The following is a 19267-nucleotide window of genomic DNA, read 5'->3' on the forward strand; positions in this document are numbered from 1 at the left end:
GTATAGAGGAGGCAATGACTCCTAGTACGAGCGCTCAATCTCCGGAAGAACGCTTCGAAGCAGCGACTTCCAGCTCTCGTGCTGAAGTTGGCTACTGTTCTCACGTTGTAAAAGCGCTTTTTGTTGGCCTAGTTGGTGTTGACAGTATTAAACCATGGTTAAAAGCGGCCGTGTTTGTCTTCTATCTTGTGTTTGTCTTTTTAGCGCTTTTAACCATTAGTTAAACACGTTCTCACATTGTCAGGGACAATTAGCGGCGAGATGTTTTGGTGGCGCGCTCGCATAGGTTTCCTCTCGTGACGTCATTACCTTGCGAACAACAAGTTCGATATTGTTTGTAATTAGCAAGGTATAGCGAGTATTCACTGGACGCCATATTTGTGGGTGCAGTGTAGAGCGCACGCTGAGAACGAGCCCACATTAATAGGCTGCTAAGACCGGAAATCCTGATGGTGTGGAATGCACGTTGCAAAAGAACCGTGGAAGCTCGCTATCAGCAGGCGCTCAGCAGTCGCGCACACAACTATGGCCGCCAGTGAATACTTCCTATAGAAGCTTGAAATCGTTACACTCAGAAACCAACACTGCCAACACCGTCAAAAATAAAGTTCTTACATTACTCTTATTTAAGTTCATAAGAAAACCTTTGCTGACGTCATAGTCAGCATTCCGCCAATCGTGGTAGGCCGACCACAGCGACGCTTTCGATCGCGCATGTCGTCAATAGTTTGAGTTATTCGAGTGTAATGTTATGGGCCGAGAAAGTGAAGGGGGAGGAGGAGATCAGAACGCGCGGGGAAGTCCTAACATCGAGCTCTGGTTTAATTGAATAGTGGGAAGACCTAAAGCCAGATGCCTTTGTTTCCACTGCACTCCTGAAACGCGTTAGAACGCGGAGCGGCGGCTTCCGGCGTTTGGATTTCGCACCTGAACCCGTTCGACGAGTACAGTTGAGAAAAAGGTTTTAGGTCTACCCACTATTCATTCCAAGTACAGCTCGATGTCCTCAAGTCGCCGGGAACTCTTCGTCTGCCCCTATTCCTCACCTTGTCGGCCCGTAACCACTCTCAGTACCTGTAATTGTAACTCAACATTTCAGTTGCTGCTCTCCGCTGTGAGGAAATGAATTAAATTGCTTTACACAGGCAAGCTTTCGCCATGTTGCGTGCCGGAGCATCGGTGTAGTATCAATTAAAGCGGCTAAGTGTTTGTAGAGTACCGAAGCCCGCAAGCTTTGTTGTAAAACCGCATCGAGGCACTACAATCGGTAGCATAAAAAATGGCGGCTGCGTGTAATTCAGTCGAATCAAGGTGGCATAAGCTCGCTGAATCTGCTCGTCTGTGTGAAAATAAGTCGGCATTACTATTGCGCGCTATGTTCCGGATACATAATACAACATATCGTAGCAAACTTTAACAGAGCTATGACCTTCAGACAGATTGTAACTACGCAGGGGCTCTCGAGGAAACGTTGCACATACTTTTTTCTGTTTATAAAATCTGTCTGCATCCTAATGGTTGACATCAGTCAGTCAGAAAAGATAATCAGCACGAGCGGAAGTGAGCGCCAGTGAATGTGACACTATGGACGCATTCATTCGCGTTAGGGGCAGTATAAATTCATAAATATTTCCAGGTTATCGTATTGCCACATTATTCCCTAAGAATAAAAATAAACCTAGCTTTCTTTTTTTGCCATATAACACTCGACGCAGCATTTTCAGTTTGAGACTCGTGGAGATGTAAAACGAATGTCACCTCTTCTGTGAATGAAAGCAGCTGCATTATGTTAGCAAAAAACTAAGGTCAGGGAGTGGGCGAAGACACAGCGGAGTAGAAATCTTCGTGTTTCGCTAATAAAATTCAAGGTTTCGCATTCCCAGATGAAACAAGTAGCGTAACAAAAGCCCGTAACGAAGTCACTTCTCCCTTCATTACCAAATTGACGTTCTTTCTTGCATTGCGTCGCCTTCACCGAAAGGGTTCAAGCGGTCAGGATCCAGCTTCCCCAGGACTTGGTGTCCACGTCGGGCGGCAAGCAAGGCAGCATCCGACTCGGAATGCGCACTCAGAATGAGCGAGGTGTCTTTTCGCCCGTGTCCAACATTGTTCCGGTGGTTCGGAGCACCAGACTCAAGCCCTCACCTGTGACATCGACCACCGGCACCAACAGCCCACACACAATCCCCAGTAAAGGATCACCGGCAGGAAACATATCCGCTACGGTCTCCGGTGCAGGACCACAGACAGCCAGTAGAGCATCTGAAAACACCAGTGAAGGACTAACAGCTGTCAGTGAAGCAACTCCGATAGCCGATAGCACTGTCCCTACCGCGTCCGCAACGACGCCGTCCACGGAAACTACGTGGGTCGTACCCACGGATGACGATGACCCGGAGGTTGTTTACACGAAGTCGAAGAACCGAACGTCCTACGTGACGCTCTTGGCAGCCTCAGCGGCCGCAGCTGTAATAACAGCAATGGTCGTGATCGGCCTTTATGCGGTCCTGTGTCGAGAGGGAGGGAAGAGGAGTGAGTAGACCGACCGACAGAGACGACGACGACGAGCGCGTGAAGTGCGACAGGAAAGCGCGTAGTTATGTTGCGCTAACGGCTTTTTGGAGCGAATAAAGTTAGGCTCCAAAGGATAAAACCTTCGTGCAGTCTCTTGTTGTAATGTACACGTGAGAGTGTGTTAATAAGTGGTATCGAAGCTTCGCTTCTCTGCTTCAGGTCTCGTGTTGGTGGCGTCGCCACGTGTGGATTTGCGAGTAGCAAAAAGGAGCAAGCCGTAAGCTTATCTTATTCCATTCAAACAAAACTTTTACATGTACTCGTTTTATTAAATAACGTTTGAATCGAAAAGTGCGCGAATATTAGGAAACATAATTCAGAGTTCAAATATTCGGAGGGCGTTGGGCGAAATAGCCGAAGGACTTTGTTGATAGACCGATCTCATTAAGCGTTCGGTACATGCGTGACGCCACCATAGCGTTAGTTTACGGGAGGCAAATGGCCGTACATGTGAGGGCTGGCTGGTGAGATCGGTCTGTTCCCGGACGCCCTGATACAAAACGGGCATGCTCTAATCATTCGTTGCGATGTTGATTATGCAAGTAGGAAGGATCAATGCGTTGAACGGGGTTGAGGAATACTTATATGTATAGTTGTAGGAAATTATTTGTCGTAAAGTCGACGAAGCGCCCCTCCCTCCCCCCTTTACCCCACATACGCACGTCTAGGGAGGAGGGGAGCAATTACCCCCTCTGCCCCCTTCGAATCGAAAAGCAAAAGGCATATGTTAAAAAAAAAAATGAAAAAACGTTCAGCCTTTCCACTCTCGTGAAGAAGGAAGACCAGCGGAGCGTTACTCGACACACTGCCGCAACGCGCACGCGCCCGATTCCCGCTGCTGCTCGTCCGACGAACCAGAATCGGTCGCGCTAGAGCCACTGAATGAGCTGCGCTTAGAGTATCGTCACTCCGTTCCCCGGCATTCTTGTGGGCGCCGCCATTTTGGCTCGTATGCAGAGCAGACGCCACTGCCGATCGTCATGATTCAAAAGTGCGACTTTCTCAGCTTTAGATTCGGTGTTAGGAACCTCATGCAATATTGCTTTGCTCTGTCACGAACTGTTGAAACATTTGTAGACAGCGGAAAAGTGTTTCCTGTGATTTCAGATAAAGCTTCAGATAACTGGCAACCATGATTTTACGACACAAAATGGCCAAGTGTCGTTACTCTGAAGTGTAGCTTATTTAGTGACACTAGGTCGCGCTAGAGTAACTGCTTCATATAGAGTTATATATAGTCTAGTTCGCACCAGAGTCACTAAATAAGCTACGCTTTCAGAGTACCGCATTCCTTTTCTTTGGCATTTTGCCGACAATAGAGTCGCTCTATTCAATAATATTCAGGTTCGCTGCGGTATCATTGGACAGCGGCAGCCACGTGAGTCGTTATCATCATCATCGCGTTTTTTCAACGCCACCATCTTGGGTCCAGCGATCCTCTGCCTGCTGGTGTTTGTTTACTTCGTGCGCACGCTGAAGTTCGTCGCACAGCTGGCGCGTTTTCGGTGTTGCGTCGAGATACGAACAACGCGACTTTGATTCGCTGCCACAGTTGCGACCGCGGCAGCTGCAGCAGTCGACGGCTACAGCTCGGCTCGGCTCAGCTACAGTCACTCCTCCATCTGCGCGCGGACCCAAGATGGCGGCTCCTGTCGTGCTTCAGACGCATAGTTTGGGAGTTTCGGAACTCTGAAAGCGTAGCTTTATTTAGTGACTCTAGGTCGCACACGGCGCACGTGACGCCAAACGGGTTCTCCACGAACTCCCTCCGCAACCTCTCCGTCGCACCCGGGAACTGTTCAGCCAGCATGGAGTGCAGTCGTCGCCTGGCCTCGCGCTTGCGCTTGGCCTCCGTAGCACGATCGTCGTCCTTGGCGTTTGCCCGCCGGCGCCCTTTACATCGCTGGTTCTGTTCTCGGTGGCGCTTTTCCAGGCGAGCGATGTGCTTTCTGGCAAGGGAATCTGAAGCCCTGGATTCAGTGGAAGTCGAGGCGACAGCGGTTTCGCGGCGGTTGCGGACACATTCGCGCTGCTGCGTACGTCGCCGCTCCTTCCCCAACCGCGCGCGGCCGACCCATCGTGAGTCCAAACCGAAGCTGATAAGAGCGCAGGAGCGTAGGAAACAGCGCGCAAAACAGACGAGGACGAAGAAACAAACGTGACGAGCGCTGCGCTCGTTACCTGTGCTTCTTCATCGTCGTCGTCTGCTTTTCGCGCTGTTTCCTACGATGAATTCCCACCAACGAGCCCAACCATCAATTCTTCTATGATAGGTGGAAAGGTTTCCAACATCTATGAGCGACGGTGGAAACCAGACTGGTCGTGTGCATGTCGCCGTCGCCTATACACTCTAAGAAAAAGTGAGCACCCCCACTCGTCATCGTGCGTTTTGACGGCTGTAACTAACCCACAGGCTTACTTAACTACCCACTGGGCTCGAGCCATTGAGAGTTAGCACCCTGTTGGCAGGTGACAAGCATGGGGTAGTCACGTTTTATAAACTCTTGAATTGAACATTCATGTGCATGCAGTCGTTCAATAGTAAAAGTCACTTCAAAAATCTCAAAAAGTATACTTGAAACTTGTTTTCTTTGTGCGTTGGTTATCATTTATTCAAATTTGAACCGGTCGAAACAAGCGCGTGGCTCAGTTCGCCTAAACTGGCAGAAAACAAACAAGTACAGGCAACCTTGGTAGGCACCTGCTAAAACCCGAGGCAGATAAAAAGTATCGCCGTTGTCCTTTTTGGTTCCGTCGCGGGTTTTACCATGTACAGCAGTAAACAGCTGGCAGCTGGAGTCGTGCTCGAGGAACTTAACCAAATCTCTAGAAAAGCACAGGAAGCTACGCACAGGCATGAGTTGACTTGAATGTTCGCCGGACGAGATACTCTCGTCGTCTTTTATTGTGCGGTTCAGTAAAGAGCGTGCTTTCAATAAAGGTGTGATCGGTCAGTTCTGCGTGCAGATTAGTTGCAACTGGCCTCCTCGGTGCCGCCGAACTTGCGCGCCTGTCGTACCCAATTTTTTCGCTTTCAAGTGCAGTGAAGTATGAAGCATTCAACACCACGACTGAGGCCGGACAGGACGAACGTACACAGATATCTGGGATCATGTCCGTGTATTTCACTATTTCTCTGTCTCGAGGTACATGATTCGCCTTCTCTGTTTCATTTGGCACATTTCATCGAGCATACTCGATAAAAAAATGCTTTAAACAAGGCCGGTTCAGACACTAGCGTTTGACAGCGTTGCGTCGAGAACCGAAAGCCACTCACCGGTACGTCTGTGCCTCGTATCAAGCGTGGAATCCAATTCAAGGAATCATCTTGGCGCGCGATATAAGCAGCAGGGATGTCCCGATTTCTTGCTGCCGCAACACAGTCAGACGCACGCAGTCAAACACTACTGTCTCAACCAGGATTTAGATAATTTAGCATACGTATTTCGCGTTCGTTACAGGTGAAGGCACGGGCCCGAAAGCAGCAATTCTGCACTGTCCTCTTGGCGCGAGCGCGAGCGCATAGAACGGATATTTAGCGAAAACAAGAAAACTGAAATAACGCTTCGGGGAGGACCGGCAGACGGGCTTCGCTAAAGTCACCTGCGCGTGCTCAGTGTATTCAACGTGTACCCAACCGCCGCTAAAGTCAGTCTGGATATGTAAAAAGAGAAAAGAAAATGCATCAGTGTGTTCAGAAAGTTGTGATTGCAGAAATTGGTTTCGATAATTAATACAATTAATTAAATAGGCTTCTGTATACTTGAAGTGTAGGCAAGCGAGAAAACGAAACTGTTCAAAATGTGACGTGTAGCAACTATTCAAATTTATTTATAACCTGCAGTTCACTTTTGCAATGGCCCTACATTAGAGATACGAGCGCTTTCCTAAACCCTATAGACCGCCCTATTGGAAAAACCAGCATGAAAATCAAACTGGTCAAGCTGGTAATTAAGGTGGTCAAGCTGGTAATCAAGGTGGTCAAACTGGTCAATGTGGTAATTAAACTGGTTTAGCTGGCAATCAAGCTGGTTTAAGCTGGGCAAGCTGGAATTTAAGCTGGTCAGTCTGGTCTAAGTAAAAACCAGCATGGTCTCACTCGAATCTGGTTTTAGATTCAATCTGGTGTAGCTGGGAGCCAGTCTGGTCTTAACTGGTCAAACTGGTTTTCCATGGAGCCAATGTGGTCAAGCTGGGAGACGAGCTGGTCATGCTGGGAGACAAGCTGGTGAATCTGGTCGAAATAATAATCGTGGTGGTCAAGCTGGTCATGCTGGGAGCGCGCACGCCAAGGTCGGCTAGAGATAGCCGAACTGGCATTGCTGGGAGCGCGCGCGACAAGGTCGGCTGCTGGAACGAGGCCACGTCCTGTTCTTTGTCCTCTCGTTTTTGGTAGACCACCGGGCGCGTCAGGCGCGCTGCAAGCTACCTTTGTGTGCGAGAAAAGAGAGAGAGAGAGAGAGAGTGGTAGAAACGGAGAATCGAAGACGCGTTTGGATAGCTTGGGCAGAGGGCAGATCGAAGGGACGGCTGTGTGCGCGTTGTTTGGAGACTAGTTGAACGACGGTGCAAGCGAAGCGGGTTTTGAGAAGACAGCGAGCGGCAGTCCGTTCAGTGCGGGAAGATGTCAGACGTCCCGACTGCGGCGTCGCTTCGTGTCTTCGAACGTGTGTGTGCCCAAGAATGACGGCGGTGCCGAGGAGTATCGCCAATGCCATCCAAGCCACACGGATTTCCTCGCCTCTGCCGACCACGCAAGTTGCCGCTTCGCCCCCATCGCTGGCGGGACCCAGGTTCGCTTCTCTCGTCCGTGTAGTATTTTCGTCTGCTATTGCCTGTTTTTGGCCTGTGTCTAGTATTTTTTTCGTGTTGAGAGATAAGCAATCTGGTTTTATTAACATTGTAGACAATTTGCACCGAGAATCTGTGCGTCGGTTAGTACTGTGTCAGCGCCGAGGATGTGTAGCATTTGAGTTCATGTGAGGCTGCCGCAAGTACGAAAATAATAAATTGGATGCCGAGTTGGCTTTTCTGACGAGCTTGGCTTTTTTATTCTGTGTATTAATTTAAACAGGTTAAACTGGTTGGGAAGTTCACCAGCATGACCAGTTTAACAGCATGACCAGCATGCCAAACTGGGCATGCTGGGGCAATAACCCAGCTTGAAGCTGGGACCAGATCAACCATCATGACCAGTATGACCAGATCAACCAGCATGACCAGCATGCCAAGCTGGGCATGCTGGGGCAATAACCCAGCTTGAAGCTGGGACCAGCTTAAGCTGGTTTTTTCAATAGGGCGACACTCTGTTTACAAACAAGCCCGCGTTTGCCCACACCCGGTGTGGGCACTGCGCGTGCGCACAAACCGAACTCGGGAGGAGTGAAGCGTCTGCGCACGCGCAGTGCCGTCGACAGCGCCACCGCAGCTGCGTGACGTCAGGGCCGCGTGTTGGTCTATAGGAAAAACCAGCATGAAAATCAAACTGGCCAAGCTGGTAACTAAGCTGGTCAATCTGGTCAGTGTGGTAGTCAAACTGGTTTAACTCGCAATCAAGCTGGTTTAAGCTGGGCAAGCTAGAATTTAAGCTGGTCAGTCTGGTTTAAGTAAAAACCATCATGGTCTCACTAGAATCTGGTTTTAGATTCAATCTGGTGTAGCTGGGGGCCAGTCTGTTCTTAACTGGTCAAACTGGTTTTCCATGGAGCCAATGTGGTCAAGCTGGGAGGCAAGCTGGTCATGCTGGGAGACAAGCTGGTGAATCTGGTCGAACTAATAATCGCGGTGGTCAAGCTGGTCATGCCGGGAGCGCGGACGCCCAGGTCGGCTAGAGATAGCCTAACTGGCATTGCTGGGAGCGCGCGCGCCAAGTTCGGCTTAGGCTGGAACGAGTCCACGTCCTGTTCTTTGTCCTCTCGTTTTTGGTAGACGACCGGGCGCGTCAGGCGCGCTGCAAGCTACATTTGTGTGCGAAAAAAGAGAGAGAGAGTGGCAGGAACGGAGAATTTGCGACGCGTTTGGCTATCTTGAACAGATTTTCGAAGGGACGGCTGTGTACGCGTTGTTTGGAGACTAGTTGAACGACGGTGCAAGCGAAGCGGGTTTTGAGTAGACAGCGAGCGGGAGTCCGTTCAGTGCGGGAAGAGGTCGCACGTCCCGACTGAGGCGTCGCTTCGTGTCTTCGAACGTGTGTGTGCTCGTGAATGACGATGGTGCCAAGGAGTATTGCCAATGCCATCCAAGCCACACGGATTTCCTCGCCTCTGCCGACTACGCAAGTTGCCGCTTCGTCCCCATCACTGGCGGGACGCAGGTTCGCTTCTCTCATCCGAGTAGTATTTTCGTTGGCTATTGCCTGTTTTTGGTGTGTGTCTAGTATCTTTCGTGTTGAAAGATAAGCAATCGGGTTTTATTAACATTGTAGGCTTTGCACCGAGAACCACTGTCTGTGCGTCAATTAGTACTGTGTCAGCGCCGAGGATGTGTAGCATCTGAGTTCATGTGAGGCGGCCGCAAGTACGAAAATAATAAATTGGATGCCGAGTTGGCTTTTCTGAAGAGCTTGGCTTGTTTATCCTGTGTATTAATTTAAACAGGTTAAACTGGTTTGGAAGTTCACTAGCATGACCAGTATAACCATCATGACCAGCATGTCAAACTGGGCATGCTGGGACAATAACCCAGCTTGAAGCTGGGACCAGATCAACCATCATGACCAGTATGACCAGATCAACCACCATGACCAGCATGCCAAGCTGGGCATGCTGGGGCAATAACCCAGCTTGAAGCTGGGACCAGCTTAAGCTGGTTTTTTCAATAGGGCTAGGGCAGTAGAGGAAAAGAATATATACGGCTAAATCTTGCACAGCCTTTCCGTATTTATGCAAAACATGACAGTGGTCACCATCCAAATCAGTCACATAAAATACAGCAGTATATAAGCTGGTGTGTCGACTAGACGTGTGTATAGGAATGTAGAGTGTCAATATGTGATGTTGTATCTTGTGCTGTTTCTGAATGCGTTGATGTATAAAATGCTGTGATGTCTGTATGTCGCGTATGAGTGAAGTGTGGCGCGGGATATGTACAGGTCCCAACAAAGTAAAACGGAGCGCCGGAGCGGCGAGCGAACTGCATCGCCGCGCTGTCTAGCAGCGCCGGCTGCAACTGATAGGTGCCGTCTGCGCATGCGCGCGTGCCGTTCGCGGCGTTCGCGGTGTCCTCCGTCTTTCTTCTTTGATCCTCGCATTATTGGCGTCTCGAGCTCCCAAACGGTGTTCCGATAAACACCGCTAGGTGTTCGGCTCGGGTTCGCACGGGGAGATAACACTGAAGGCACGTGTGAGAGAGGGGCGACGCACTTGAGAATCGTATTTTAGCAAAAAGCAGTCCAGCTCGCTAGGCCTTACTCGTATTGCTCCACTGTCGCTTGCCAGCCGCCATGTTGCTTTTGGGAGTGCTCGCTGTGATTACCTGCTGATTGCGTGCCGTGTGACTGCCCATGGGGTTGTTACTATAACGAAGGGGGGGGGGGGGGGGAGGGGGGGGGAGGGGGGTAGCGATATCTGCGACGGCTTCTGACCACCCCAAGTGTAGTACCCTACGACATCCCTTTTGTTGAGAGTGTAGATGGCGGTAGCTATCCAGGCAGGTTTGTGTCGACATACCGGACACGATCCCGGGGAACCTAGCACTAACAGCTCCGCTGTAAAAGTAAACGTCCTCCCTTGATATATTTTAGATTGCATAGGCTACAGCGTTTCCGTCAACTCCCTTTCCGGTGTACGCATGGCAGGTATGCGAGGAAGGTTTTAATTTTTGATGGTAAGGTAAAGCTTACCGTTGACGATGAATCCAGCATTCTCAAGGCTTTCAGCGGTTTCGTCATTCAAAAAATAATGGATATTCGGAGCATGCACGGGCCTTTCAAAATATTTTTCGTGTGACCGCCTATCTGTATGTTTTGTTTTTGTAACTCTCTTCCAGCGATCTTTTGGGTGAACAACATGAAAATTGAGCACACCCCTGAAGGACAATTCATGTTTGTAATCGATAGGGCGAGAGTGCATCGTGACGAACAAAGTGAACCGTAGGACGTACGAAGCGTCGACCGCTATTTCTACAACCTGTGACACCGAGTAGCCTTGCACGCTTTGCAGAGGGCTTTCAGTTTCTGCAAGGGGACCCCGAAGCGCGCAAATAGTCGTGTTCCGTCAGCCCTCAAAAACCCAAGTATGGCTCCTAGAGTTGGACGTACCGCGGGAGCTTCTCTGTCACTAGGGGCAAACTCCCATTTAGCTCCGACACCTCCCTGCTCACGTGGGCTTTGCAGCTCACGATGCCTGCCTCAAGATCGCTCTTTAGACCGGTTTCAACTTCGCGAATCAGATCGACAACCCTGGCCACACTTGTCTCGTAGCTTTCGTGCTGCCGGGCGCTAACGATATTTGCCTGCTTTGAAGGTCGGTCGAAACTGGTCCGTAGGTGAAGGTGGTCGTCCCTGCTCTTCTCCAGCAGCTGCTTCGTTTCGAGGTAGGCTCGCTGGTCACTTCCGGTCGTGCTTGCGTATGTTGCTGCCTTCACCACCCGAATGACTCCAGCAGTGCATACGGACCTGAGGTGCTCGACAACGTCGTCTCTGAGGACTAGGGCGTCGCAGTTGGGGCACGAGGTGGTGTGCAACCCGCAGTCCTGCTCGAAGTGCTGCAGAACGTCCATGCAGGACCCGGAGAAGGCACAGCCGCTATGTGCATTCCAACAGGACACCTGTACGGCGTGAATCGTACACTCACGAATAGACTACTTCCAAAGATCCTGGCATGTAACACTGCACGCGTTGGAGTTTGGGACATCTTCGGCCATGGAGAGTGGCATGGTTTCGATTTCGATTGCCCCGTCGGCGAGGTACTGCACCTCAGGACTGCATGAAAATAGGGCGCTGAATCGATGTAACAGGATTACCGGCGCAGCACACTTCTTCCTGTGTTTAATTACGCACGAATTGCAATACATCAAGAGCTTAAAAAAAAGCGTGCCACAGCATTTTATTCATGTTGGTAGGCAACACATTCGGTATTCTAAGTTTAAGGAAAGTCCCATATTCGAAAATGCAAGCGCTGTATTTGGTTGCGACAGTATGTAGTGAAATTGAAACCGAAACCGTGACCAAAGGGCTCCCAAGATGCACTGCGCGGCACTACGCCGCTAGGATCACTTCGATCTTGCAAAATGTCTATTTTGGAGAGATCGGGTGCTAAAAAACTAAAAACCTTTGACTACCAAAAGAGGGAAAACGAAAACTCAAGTTGGAACTGTCGAAATCAGCTTGGTAAAACGATTGCTGTCTCGACAAAGTCAAACTGCAAGTAGCGCCCGCCCCCCCCCCCCCCCCCCCCCGCCCCCAACGTTACCTCCCCCCCCCCCCTCCCCCTATTCCGCATTTCTCTTTTCAACAACCCTCTGAGAGGCCCCGTCCCAGACTGAGTATGACACCTTCTTAAATTCCCTAGGAAAGTTTTGTATTGTCGTAGGCTCCGATTTCTTGGTATTCTTGGTAAAGGACTGTTATAACCGAACACAGTAACATGTCTTCATTTTGGAGTAAATCGGCTCGGATTGACCAAAAACAATGACAAGGCTTTGCACCAACCTAGAAACACATGTCTGATTCATAGAAGTGTAAATCCAACTTTACAAAAGTTTAACGTTTGTTTAATGTTTTGATAAAAAAAAAAGATGCGAACGTTCGCCTAAGTTGATGGCGGCCTGCTTTTGCATGTGGCGCATGGTATACCGTCGCTGGTGCCAAAGTTCCACAACGCCCCCCCCCCCCCCCCCCCCTAGCTTTCGCTTCACATTCCAATTTCCCTTTGCTTTGTTGAGTAGATAGTGTCAGAAAATAGGGTGGTTGCTCCCCCCCCCCCCCCCCCCGGGGCCTTCCTGGATGTTTGTGTGTGTTAGTGTGTGTGTGTGTGTGTGGGGGGGGGGGGGGAAGGGTGCGCATCGTCGACTTTACGGCAAAGTCTTTGACACCTTTCCAAGAAACACTCGACCCCAGGGGCAGCAAACCGTTTTCGAGCATAGTCACCGGGTTTGAGGCAAGACTCTCACTGGCGTCTCTTCTAACCCTAACCTACTGGAGTGTGATTTCAATAGGCGTAGCCTCCGTAGCCGCAGTTTCAAACGCTACTTCCGGCTAAATACTCGCCTTTTCCCGCTGTATTTTGCGCTTCATGGTGAGTGTATTTTTCAGAGGACATTGAAAAAGCATTGTATCAGTTTAAAAAAAATTCTAAAATATTTGTTAAGTACGCGCGCGACAGAACCAATGCGACAGGGATGTTGACTTGTTTCTACGATAAGTTTTGACGGCGCCACCCGATTAGCCGCGTGTCAAACGAGAAAGCGCTTAGCTGTCGAAAATAATTCACAACAGAAGATAGCCAAAAGGCATGCATTTTTCACGCTAACAAATAACGCGTTTAACGGTGGAGAGGACACGGACATACAATTTAGCGAGTGTTAACATTTGAACAATATATTATAACTACCAAACAATGCAGCGTTATCTAGAGAGAATTTATTTGAGAAAGATCTCGAATAACACAGTCACAGTCGGCGACAGTCAGATCTCGACGATCCGACGGAATGTAAGATGGCTTCGTTTTGGGGCACGTTTTGGGGAGAGCTTCCTTTTCTTACAACAGCACCAAGGCAAAGGAACGAACGCGACTGACCCGTGTCCCACCCCGACCCGGACAACAATTTTTGGAGATGACTGAGTGTTTTACGCGGATCATCCCTGGAAGAGGGGAGAACAATGTTTGGAAAATCGCTTCGAGGGTCGTTTGACGTCTTTCCGCTCTTTCGTTTCCCGTGAATGTCGAGCAGAAACGCTTGGATGGCAGGCACTTACCAGCCCTATTTCTCACAGTGGAAGATAACACAAAATGGGTATGCAGCACGCATAAAAAGAATAAAGCGGAAACGTTCAAGAGGGGCCAGAAAACGTTGAAAGCGAAACCGCAAAAACTTAGGTAGAAAATCGCGCTGAGCGGGTTTTCAGTCCAAGAGAGTATCCCAAACTTTCTAGCTTATAGAGGGCACGAGAGTCGCACCGGCCGCATCAGCATCAGCAACATGGCGACGGCCTAGGAGTTTTTTTTAGAAAGGTGTATACATACATATTTCTCAACCCTGCTGATCGCATTGATCCTTCTTCCTTGTATAATCGATATCGCAACGAAACAATTGAGCATGCCCGTTTCGTATTAGGACGTCGTGAACTAGACCGACCTCACCAGCCAGCCTTCCCATGTACGGCCATTTGCCTCCCGTGAACTAAAGCTATGGCGGCTTCACGCATGCTCCGAACGTTTCATGAGATCGGTCTATCAACAGTCCTTCAGCTATACACCTTTGCAAGTAGGATCCCGGCTTAACCACGAACCGCGCGCCAAGGTGAGGTGGACCTACTCTCCAGCCAGGACGTTTGCTGGTTGTCGTACAATGTTGTTAAGCGTCTCTCGCCGAAACGTACAATACTGAGCGCAGAAAAAAAAAATAATTATAAAACGTACACCTGTCGTCTTCGACCGCGAAAGAGCAAGGACAGTTAAAAAGAATGCCTAAACCGGTAACAAATAAAAAAAATTTCAAAAATATCTAAAGTCTCAAGGCGCTCTTCAGAATGCGCCACAAGTCGCATGGCCTTTGCATCAACGATGGCTGCGCTCGCGGCAGCTTTGTCTTTCACAACATGCAGGAACAGAGGCTGCGATCGTTATAAAGTCAGCTCCAACCCTTAAAGATGTCCCGTCCTACAATATGTGATGCTACGATACTGTGTAGATACCTCCTCCTGCGTTCCGAGACAGTAAGTGTGCCGCTAACTTTAGCCATCGGCGATGCAGCAAAGGGAACCATCTTGTCATCGCGCACCCCACTGACGTGCCCCTGGCGCACCCCAGCATAGCGGAAACGGTACGGGGCGATAATTATAATGCAATTAAATGCAAAGATGAGGCTAAAAATGGCAGCGCACAGGAGCCTTTCTTGCAAACGTGTATACCGTCCAACGCCCTCCGAATATTTGTACTCTGAATTTTTTTTATTTTCAATAATCTTCGCGCACTTTTTGATTCATACATGAATGAAACGAGTAGATGTGAAAATTTTGTTTGAATGGAATAGTACAAACTTACGCTTGCTCCTTTTTGCTACTCCCACCTCCACAAAAGGCGACGCCATCAACCCCGAGACCTGAAGCAAGGAGATGAAGCTTCGATACTACTTACTAACACACACTCACGTGTCCCTTAAAACAACAAACTGCACGAACGCTTCAGACTTCGGAGCCTAACTTTATTCGCTCCAAAAAGCCGTTAGCGCAACTTAACAGCGCGCTTTCCTGTCGCATTTCACGCGCTCGTCGTCGTCGTGTCAATCCACTCACTCTTCCCTCCACATTTACGCATGACCGCATAAAGGCCGATCACGGCCGCTGCCATTATTACAGCCACGACCGTTAAGACGACCAAGAGAGTCACGTTGGACGTTCGACTCTTCGACTTCGTGTGAACATCCTCCGGGTCATAGTCATCCATGGGTACGACCCGCGTAGTTTCTGGTGACGTAGTCGTTGCGGACGCGGAAAGGGCAGTGCTATCGGCTGTCGGAATCGCTTCATCGATTGCTGTTAGTTCTTTATTAGTGCCTTCATGTGTTTTACTGGCTGTTTGTGGTACTTTACTGGAGAGAGTAGTTGATATGTTTCCTGCCGGTGGTATTTTGCTGGGGATTGTGTGAGGTTTGTTGGTGGCGGTGGTCGATGTCACAGGAGAGGGCTTGGGCCTGGTGTTCCAAACCATCGGAACCACATTGGACACGGGAGAAAAGACACCCCGCTCGTTCTGAGTGCGCAATCCGAGTCGGATGCTTCCTGGCTTGCCGCCCGACGTGGACACCAAGTCCTGGGGAAGCTGGATCCTGACCGTTTGAACCCTTTCGGTGAGGACGACGCAATGCAAGAAAGAACATCGATTTGGTAATCAAGACAGAACGAACTTCGTTACGGGCGTTTGTTGAGCTAGTTATTTCTTCTGGGAATGTGGACAACTGATATTTTTTTCTTTTTTAACGACACACGAAGACTGCTAGTCAGCGGCGTCTTCGACCACTCCCTGACCTTAGTTTTTCGTTAAAATAGTGCAGCTGTTTCCCTTCACAGAAGACGTGACATTCCTTTTACATCTCCACGAGAATCAAACTGAATATACTGGGGCGAGTGTGGATATGGCGAAAAAAAAAAGTTGGGTCTATTTTTATTTTTAACGAATAATGTGCAATACGATAATCCCAAAAAATTAATAAATTTATACTGACCTAACGAAAATGAATGCGTCTATAGTGTCATATTCACTACATTCTAAGAAATGTCTGCACGTCGAGTTGCCCACAAAACACTCGAACAGCCAATCTCTGCGATCTACGAAATCATCTCAGCGAACGGTGAGGGGGAACATATGTTTAGACCTCAATATTAAGTTTGCGCTGTGGCATTACAAAATGCAGAGCGTCACGCTTGCATTGCGTAATCCTACATCACAGATCGCAGAGATTGGCTCTCTAAGCATTTTGTGGCTAAGTAGACGAAGACATTTTTGAGAGTGTAGCGCTCACTTCCGCTGGATCTAATTATCTTTTATGACTGATTCATGTCAACTATTATGATGCAGACAGAATATATAAACAGAAAAACGAATGCACAACGTTTCCTCGAGAGCGCCTACGCAGCTACGGTCTGTGTGAAGGGGATAGGCCTGTTGAATTTTGCTACGATATGTTTATACGTAACCTTGCGCGCAATAGTAGTGCCGACTCATTCTCACAGAGACGAGCAGGTTCAGCGAGCTTATGCCGCCTTGATTCTACTCGATTCCACGGAGCCGACATTTTTTATTGCACCGTTTGTAGCGCCCGGATGCGGTTTTTAAACAAAGCTTGGGGGCTTCGGGACTCTACAAACACACAGCCGGTTTAGTTGATACTACACCGATGCTCCGGCACGCTACTAGGCGAAAGCTTCCCTGTGTAAGGCAATTTCATTTATTTCCTCACAAGCGGAGTGCAGCAACTGAAAGGTTGAGTTACATTTGCAGGTACTGAGAGTGGTTACGCGCCGACAAGGTGAGGAACAGGTGGAGACGAGAGCGCCCGGTGACTTCAGAACGCCGAGTTCTAGTGGGAATGTACAGTGGGTAGACCTAAAGCTCCTTTCTTACCTGCATTCGTCGAATGCGTTCGAGAGCGAAATCCCACCGCCTGAAGCCGCCACTCCACGTTCTGACGCGTTTCAGGAGTGCAGGGGAAACAAAGGCAGCTGGCTTTAGGTCTACCCACTATTCATTCGAACCAGAGCTCGACCTTATGACTTCCCCGCGCCTTCTGGTCTCTTCCTCCCCCTCACTTTCTCAGTGCATGACATTACACTCGAATAACTCACACTATTGGCGCCGTACGCGATCGAAAGCGTCGCTGTGATTGGCCTTACACGATTGGCGGAATGTTGACTATGACGTCAGCAAAGATTTTCTTACCGACATAAAAATGAGTAATGTAAGAACTTCAGTTTTGACGGTTTTGGCAGTGTTGGTTTCTGAGCCGAATGATTTCAAGCTTCTACCTTGCTAATTACAAACACCATCGAACTCGTTGTTCGCAAGGTATTGACGTCACAAGAGGGAACCGTTCGTGGGTGCCACCAGAACATCTCGCCGCTAATAGACCCTGACAATGTGAGAACGGTATAGTCCATTCACCCTTAAGCTGAGACTGCAGCCAATGCTACTAGCACGAGAGATTGAAGTCGCTGCTTCGAAGCGTTCTTCAGGAGATCAAGCGCTCGAGCTAGAAATCATAGCCTGGCAGTTCGACGACGAGAGCCATAGACTGCCCGGTCGCAGATTTGGAGCGCGAAGATCTCGTAGGACAGAGCATCAAAGAGCCATTTTTCGGGGAACCTGAATGTCAGTGCATAGCTTTTGCCGCGGCGAAGACCCGAAAGACACTCGTTCTCTCGGGAGAAGCGTTCTTCGGCGTCTCGCCGCAGCGTGGCGCCAGTCACGTGGCTCCCCTCTCATCCGTTGTCTGCCGCTGCACCCTTTCCATTTCGGCGTGCCGATCTGCCAGGCTTTGTCAATATAGACGAGGCTATGGTACGGCGGAAGGCATGAAGTGCATGCTGGAGGACGGGAGTTTGAAGTACACGTCCTGCCGTTCTCACTCTGCCGGTGGATATATATCTCGGGGACTCGCTGCTAGACCATCCTTTTAATGACAAGAAACCAGAAAAATCCGTATTTAATATAAACAACAATACTGCGTGTAACTCGCTCTCATGCTTGTCCAAATGGGCGTAAAATCCCTTTCTAAAGAACGTATCTTGGCGGTTTTCAAGCTAAATATGTTTTGCCCGGCCACGTTACAAAAAAAAAAAAAAATCCATTTCAGCGTGAAATGATCTGTCAACGTTCAATAGGATCTCATCAATTCGTTTGTTTTGAATGCTAGTGTCTCAGTGATTTCTTACTCGTAAGGGCTCAGAGGAGTCAAGGACCCCTCTAGGATGTGCGCTGCTAAGATCGGCGTCGCGTTGTCGAACCTGTAAATCAGCTCACGAGTGTTCAGGCTCGCTCTGAGATCGGTGAGGGTTGCTGCAATACAAGGGAGACCGCGTTATTAAAATTAGTATGGTGGGTTAGTTGGTTAAGAAGTTTTGAACAATTATTAGCGCGGAGGACAGAAGAGGACACGAACATTGTTCTTTGTCTGTCCTTCGTGCTATTTATTTTTCATAACGCTCATTATCGGTCACGAGGGTAAGATATACAATTGAGGCTCAGAACACATTAGGCAGAGTTCAGTGCATGATCCCTTAAAAGCAAACATTAGACAGAAGTCTGTCTGGTTGGGGGAATAGTTCTTAAAATATGTCGACCAACCAATCCCCAAATAAGGGGCCCAACGTTTTGAAACCTGTTCGGCTTCTTGTTCAGGGGCGACTATGGAGGAGATGAGCCGCAATCTTCGTTTTCCTCTATGGCGGAGGCAAAGGCGCACGATCCATTCTTCCTCCCTGTCCCTTTTTTGATGACACATGGTGGAGCCCGTTCACATACACGAATGGCAGTGCGCCAAGAGACATATTAGTGTTTGTTGGCGTGGTGTGAATGTGCCAAGATTCATGGAAGAGCCTCCGGCGCGGGTTGGTTTCAATGTCTAGGATGCGCGTGTTTAAAAACTCAATGCGATGGTCATCGAGCCTGACATCCAATTCACCGTGGAACGGGGAAGAAAAAAAACGGTACCTTACCGTTTCTCGATCTGCTTGTAAAAAGGCAGGGAGATCATCTGCAGTTCCAGTTCACCGGAGGCACACCGAAATATACTTACAATTGGACTCCAAACACCCAACGACAACACCGCCAGTCGCAGGTTGATGCGAAAAGCCGGCCAACCACGCGCATCAGCGTCCCCTACTTCAAGGGAACAAGCGAAGCGCTGGCATGGGTGCTAGCGAAGAAGGGCATTCAGATGGCCCACAAGCCAATTTCAACCATTAGACGCTTTATGCCACAACCAAAAAATCGGCCCCCTAAAGAGAAAGCGCAAACTGCGGTATACGAGATTTCCT

General features: G+C 49.2%; 1 pseudogene; it reads right to left on the reverse strand.

The window, feature by feature from the left end:
• Window positions 1–10385: 10385 nt before the first annotated feature.
• The window catches only part of LOC8026386, a 38468-nt pseudogene continuing 29586 nt past the window's right edge, over window positions 10386–19267 (reverse strand).

Source organism: Ixodes scapularis, unplaced genomic scaffold (genome assembly GCF_016920785.2).
Source record: "Ixodes scapularis isolate PalLabHiFi unplaced genomic scaffold, ASM1692078v2 PGA_scaffold8__174_contigs__length_109621045, whole genome shotgun sequence".
NCBI classification, from domain to species: Eukaryota; Metazoa; Arthropoda; class Arachnida; order Ixodida; family Ixodidae; genus Ixodes; species Ixodes scapularis.